This window comes from Panthera tigris, chromosome A1 (assembly GCF_018350195.1).
Source record: "Panthera tigris isolate Pti1 chromosome A1, P.tigris_Pti1_mat1.1, whole genome shotgun sequence".
NCBI classification, from domain to species: domain Eukaryota; kingdom Metazoa; phylum Chordata; class Mammalia; order Carnivora; family Felidae; genus Panthera; species Panthera tigris.
In genome coordinates, this window is record NC_056660.1 from 37287982 (window position 1) to 37293549 (window position 5568).

At 34.6% G+C, this 5568-nt stretch overlaps 1 pseudogene; it reads left to right on the forward strand.

The window, feature by feature from the left end:
- The first annotated feature begins 472 nt into the window (after positions 1-472).
- Positions 473-1303, forward strand: LOC102964801 (annotated as a pseudogene).
- The last annotated feature ends 4265 nt before the right edge of the window (positions 1304-5568 follow it).

Here is a 5568-nt window from a genome sequence, read left to right on the forward strand (position 1 = left end):
AATAGCCAGAAGAACAACCAAAACACATGGGTGAGGATATGTTAAAGGGACACCAGAGCTGACTAAACTTCTGATGGCCAAAGTTGGAACATTTTCAACAACAAAAAAAGAAAGAAAGAAAGAAAGAAAGAAAGAAAGAAAGAAAAAGAAAAACCCACTGAATTATAACTCAAAGTATAAACTAAATATCTCTGAGTCCATATTGATACAAAGTATTAATTAAATAAGTGGCTTGAGAAAAGAGGTGAATCCGCATGCTGGAAAATTCACAACATTTATATGGACCCACTGTCTTCAAGGAAGGAGAGCATAACTTCCCACTCCTTAAATATGAGCTGCACATAGTGACTTATTAGCAAAATGACAGTATTGAAAGCAGAAGGAAGAACAACCTTGCCTTTCTGCACTACCCAGGAAGGTGTCTATATAGCCTTGTTCTGTGTTGCTATAGTAACTTTAAGGGAAACTTTGACAATGCCTTGATGTCCCGCAAATGAAGGAGGAGGATATCCTCAAATTTCTTGGAGTAGAAACCCACTTAGGTCTCACCAACCTCGACTCCCAGATGAACAGTACCCCAAAAGTGATGGTATCTACATCATAAACCTGAAGAGAATCTGGGAGAAGCTTTTGCTGGCAGCTCGTACCATTGTTGCTATTGAAAATCCTGCTGATGTTAGTGTCCTATCATCTAGGAGTACTGACCAGTGAGCTGTGCTGAAGTTTGTTACTGCTACCAGAGCCACTCCTGTTGCTGGCTGTTTCACTCCCAAAACCTTCACCAACCAGAAGCCAGGCAGTCTTCCAGAAGCCAAGACTTCTGGTGGTTACTGATCCCGGGGCTGACCACCACCAGCCTCTCAGAGTGCCTACCATCACTCTGTGTGGCACAGACTCTCCTCTGTGCGATGTGAACTTTGCCATCCCTTGCAGTGACTCAGTGGGTCTGATGGGGTGGTTGCTGGCTTGGGAAGTTCTGCGTATGTGTGGCACCATTTCCTGTGAAGACCCATGAGAGGTGATGACTGATCTTGCAGATTTTGAAGAGATCTAAACTGAAAGGCAAGCTGCTCCTGAAAAAGCTACGACCTGACGAGGAATTTCAGGGTCAGGGGACTTCTCCAGCTCCTGGGTTCGCTGCTACACAACCTGAAGTCACAGACTGGTCTGAAGGTGTGCAGGTATGGATATTAAGCGGTTCCCTATTAAAGACTAGAGTGTTCAGCCTGCCACTGAGGACTGGTCTGCGTCTCCCACTGCTCAGGCCCCTGAACGGGCACAAACCACCACTGAGTGGTCTTAGCTGCTTTTCCACAAGGGCAAACAAAATGGAAATAAGGTTGATGGAAGACAAACCACTTCTAAAAAAAAAAAGAAGAGCAACCTTAACAACCTTCATAGTGGCAAAAACTGGTAAACACTATCATCTCAACCACGTGATCAAGATCCACACGAACAGTGATAAATTGTGTACACGGGACATCCTTGGTATGGTATTAGGTGATAAAAATGTCATGGTAGCTCGTCTGTCTTTATCCAGAAAACCCATAACTGTAAGTCTAATCATGAAATAATAATCAGTAAATTTCATTAGAGGGTCAATCTACAAAAATAACGTACCAGTATTCCTCACAACTTTTAAGGTCACCAAAAACAAGGAAAATCTGAAAAACACTCTGTCAAGAAAAAGCTAAAGAGATGTAACAACGGAAAGAAATATGGTATCCTAGATGGGATCTAGGATAACTAAAAAAATGACATCAGGAAAAAACTAAGGAAAACTGAAAACTTAGGAGATAAAAATAAAAATGGATAGAACCTCTCCAGTTGAGACTTCATTTTGGGGCAGCAACTTCTGTGTGTATCAATGAGAATATCATATAGTATGGATTCAGCTGAGGAGGAAAACGGCCTTATATTCAGCATTGTACCAGCATATTCATTCACTTAAAAAATAACTGTTATATACCATTATATTTTCTTGGATTTTGAAGGAAAAATTGCTGGTGGCGTGTATTATAATTAAGAGTAGTTCCTTAGACAGGAAGAATGTAAGCTACGTTTCTTTGCCTGCCACAAATTGCAAGAACATCCCCAGATTAAAAACAAAACATAAGAAAAAACACAATTCATTGGTAAATATGTTTTTAAAGATTGGTAAATAGAATCATTTAAAGAAGACACCCATTTCTAACCTAATGCCCAATTAGTAACTCTTAAAAAAGAAACAAGTGACAATCCCTTAGAATACTGGAGATCAGAAAGCTTAATTCCACATCCCTTATCCTTGAAGTGTTCATACTAATCAGTACAAACATCATCATTTTGTTAATTGTGCTTATTTTTTTTGCTGTAAGTTACATGTTTGTTATATAAAATGTATGACATCATGTGCTCACAAATAATACTATGCCTTAGTGAAATACTATGCCTTAGGCAATTTATAAAAACACTCAAATTTGTGTGTATGTTAATTTAGCTTTAATATAAGTTTATATCACCAAAATGTATGCAAAATAAAACTAAGTAAGAGTTAGTATTGACAATGAAGATATGAATAGAAAAAGTTGGTTTGTTAGACCAATACAGTGATTTATTTTATAGTTATATATTTACACATTATAATAATTTATTGATTTGTGATAAAGTATTTTTTGTGTTTGAATCATTTTTCATTGATAATGTCAACTCTTTATATATGAACTAGTAGATTCCATTTGTTATTTAGCAACTCTAATAATGCTGTACAGTCAGCAGTTATATCAATTTGTCAGGATGAGTTTCTATAAGTTGTATATTACCATATATAAGATACTCCCTAAATTTAAGTGAACAAATAAAAATAAATTCTTACTATTCATCTCTCATCTCATATAGTTACAAAAAATGTTGTCTTTTCTTGTAATGAGAACCTTTAGGATTTACTCTCTTAGCCCTTTCAAATATATCATACAATGATGTTAACTATAGTCATGGTGCACATTACATAAGGTAACTAAAAATGTGGTTATTGACTAAACGCAAGTTAACTAAACTTTGTGTGGTAATCATTTTATATATGTATATTTATATATGTATACATATGTTAGGTTATTATGTATTATATCTTAAACTTACATAGTACTACATATCAATTATATTTCTATAAAACTGAAAAAGTGGCCATTTTGAATAATTCAAGTAAGATAATTCAAGTAAAAGATTTATGAACATGTTTTATTTACTTTGGGGTAAATACCTAGGAATGGAATTGTTGCATTGTATTACTTTAACTTTTAAACATTAAGAAACTGCCAAATATTCTCTAAAGTAGCTGTTTTATTTCTAATACTTGGTTTTATCAGTTTAAAAACATTTTTTTTAACAATTCCATTGTATGTTTCATATAGTTGTCCTGTTTTCTAGTTGTTTAAGTGAGCAAGGGAGAAGGGGCAGTAATCCTAGTTCTTGTTGCTCAATTATAGACAAAAAACAGAGGTCTCAACTTGTTAAATAATATTAGTGCTTTCAATCAGGAAGTAACTACATTATTTAATATAGTAGCACTAGCATTATTTAATATAATTTTTTAAAAAAATAGCAATCTGAGAACAAGAAATATTACTATAATCAAAGGCCATAACAAGATTGCTGAAGTTGTGTGTGTGTGTGTGTGTGTGTCTGTGTAGGCTTTGAACAATAAGATCAATATTACTAAAATCAGAACTATTTGGGGAAAAAAAAGGAACAATAAAATATGGAGGCAAATAAACTGGGAAATCTGTTACCAGAATAAGTGTAGCAGCAGGAGGACAAGGATCCCATGAGTAGCATTAACAATTAAATGAAGAATGAAATTTTATTGGAGTTTAAGAGAGAAGTGGGGTGTAAGACTGGCAAGATTATTACATCATTAAGACCCAAACAGTCTTTACACAAAAGATCCATATTTACTTGGATTTTTTTCCCCAATAATAGCATTTCTCGCTGCTTGGTAGGCTGACAAATGCACACTTTAAAGGCAATTCCTATGAAATTTTTGGTTAAAGACCTCTCTTCTAAAAACAGTAAACATAAATCTTTATTAACTATAAAATGTAAAACTGCTGTTTTCTCTTATCTAACATACTGTAACAGCTATTACTAATAATATATTCTAAGCACCATTTCTTATTTATCACATGTATTTTTTCATGTTAGTTTAAATAACTTGCCTGAAGTCTCAGAGCTAGTAAGCATCCTTTCCAAAATAGGGCCTTGAAGCTGCCTGAGCCTATTACTGGCATTCATCCTCTATGCTAGTTGTGAGCAGTTAAGATAATAAATATCAAATCAGCATAACCTATTTTCATCATTCAAAGATGCCACCCAGGCCAATCTATAGTTTAAGGGCTAGGAATGGAAAAATATGCTCACAGAGAGTGCCCTGATTAGATTCCCCCCCAAATCCTGGGGCACCTGGGTGGCTCAGTCAGTTGAGCCCTGGACTTTTGATCTCAGGTCATGATCTTCTGGTCTTGAGATGGCGCCCGATGTTGGGCTCCACACTGGGCATGAAGCCTGCTTGGGGATCTCTCTACCCCTCCCTTCCCTCCTTGCATGCATGACTACTCTCAAAAATAAACAAACAAACAAACAAACAAACTGCCCCAGATCTAATGTTTGTGAAAATGTAGTCACAAATATCTTTGAAAATTACTGTAGGATTAAAAAATTATCTCTGAAATCTAATTTTGTAGGAACAGTAATTAAATTACTTTTATTGTTTCTTTGATATCTAGCCCTACCCTAATATTACACACACATGCACATGCACACACACACACCCCCCACACACACAAATATTGGTTTCTCTATTAATAAAATAAATCTAGGATAATAAGAATTCTCATTCCTTTCTCTTATAAATAAATATTTTTTTCTGATGTTAACATCATGTAATTGAAGAATTTCTCAAATCAGAAAACTTAAATCTTAATTCAACCAAAATTGAATTTGAATGTTATAGCATTTTTATAGTGTTGAACCCTACCAAACTAATCATATGAAATAGCTGTTCTTTGCTTAAGGCTTCCATGGATAGGTGTTTTGATTATCTGTATTTCCTTAACTAAATTGAAAACTTGTCTAATGATAAGTAGGAAAGTATCTTGAGCCAGCCAAGATAAATTTTTTTTTTTTTAAATTAAACCATAAATAGAATCCAAGCCATAATATACAGCCTGTTTTTATGGAATGCAATTCCAATTACCTCAAATCCCCATTTAATATAACTTTATGTCTGATTCTGTCTTAAACACATTAAAAATGGCATATTTGTATGTCTTTGAAGTGTAGCCTGATATAAAAATACTGATTTTTTTTCTATATTCATTCTTATTTTTCCTTGTAGTTACTTTCTCATTGAAAAGCTTTATCTCCTATTAATTTATTCCCATTGATAACAAGAAATAATCTGTGTCTCCTATAATTTTACTACAGAGTTCCTTATTTTCCTGTGATTCACTGGCCTGGGTAAATGAAAAACATCTGTACATTTGAGGTTGGACCACTAAGTTATAGCTGCACGCCACTCAACAACATTAGTCT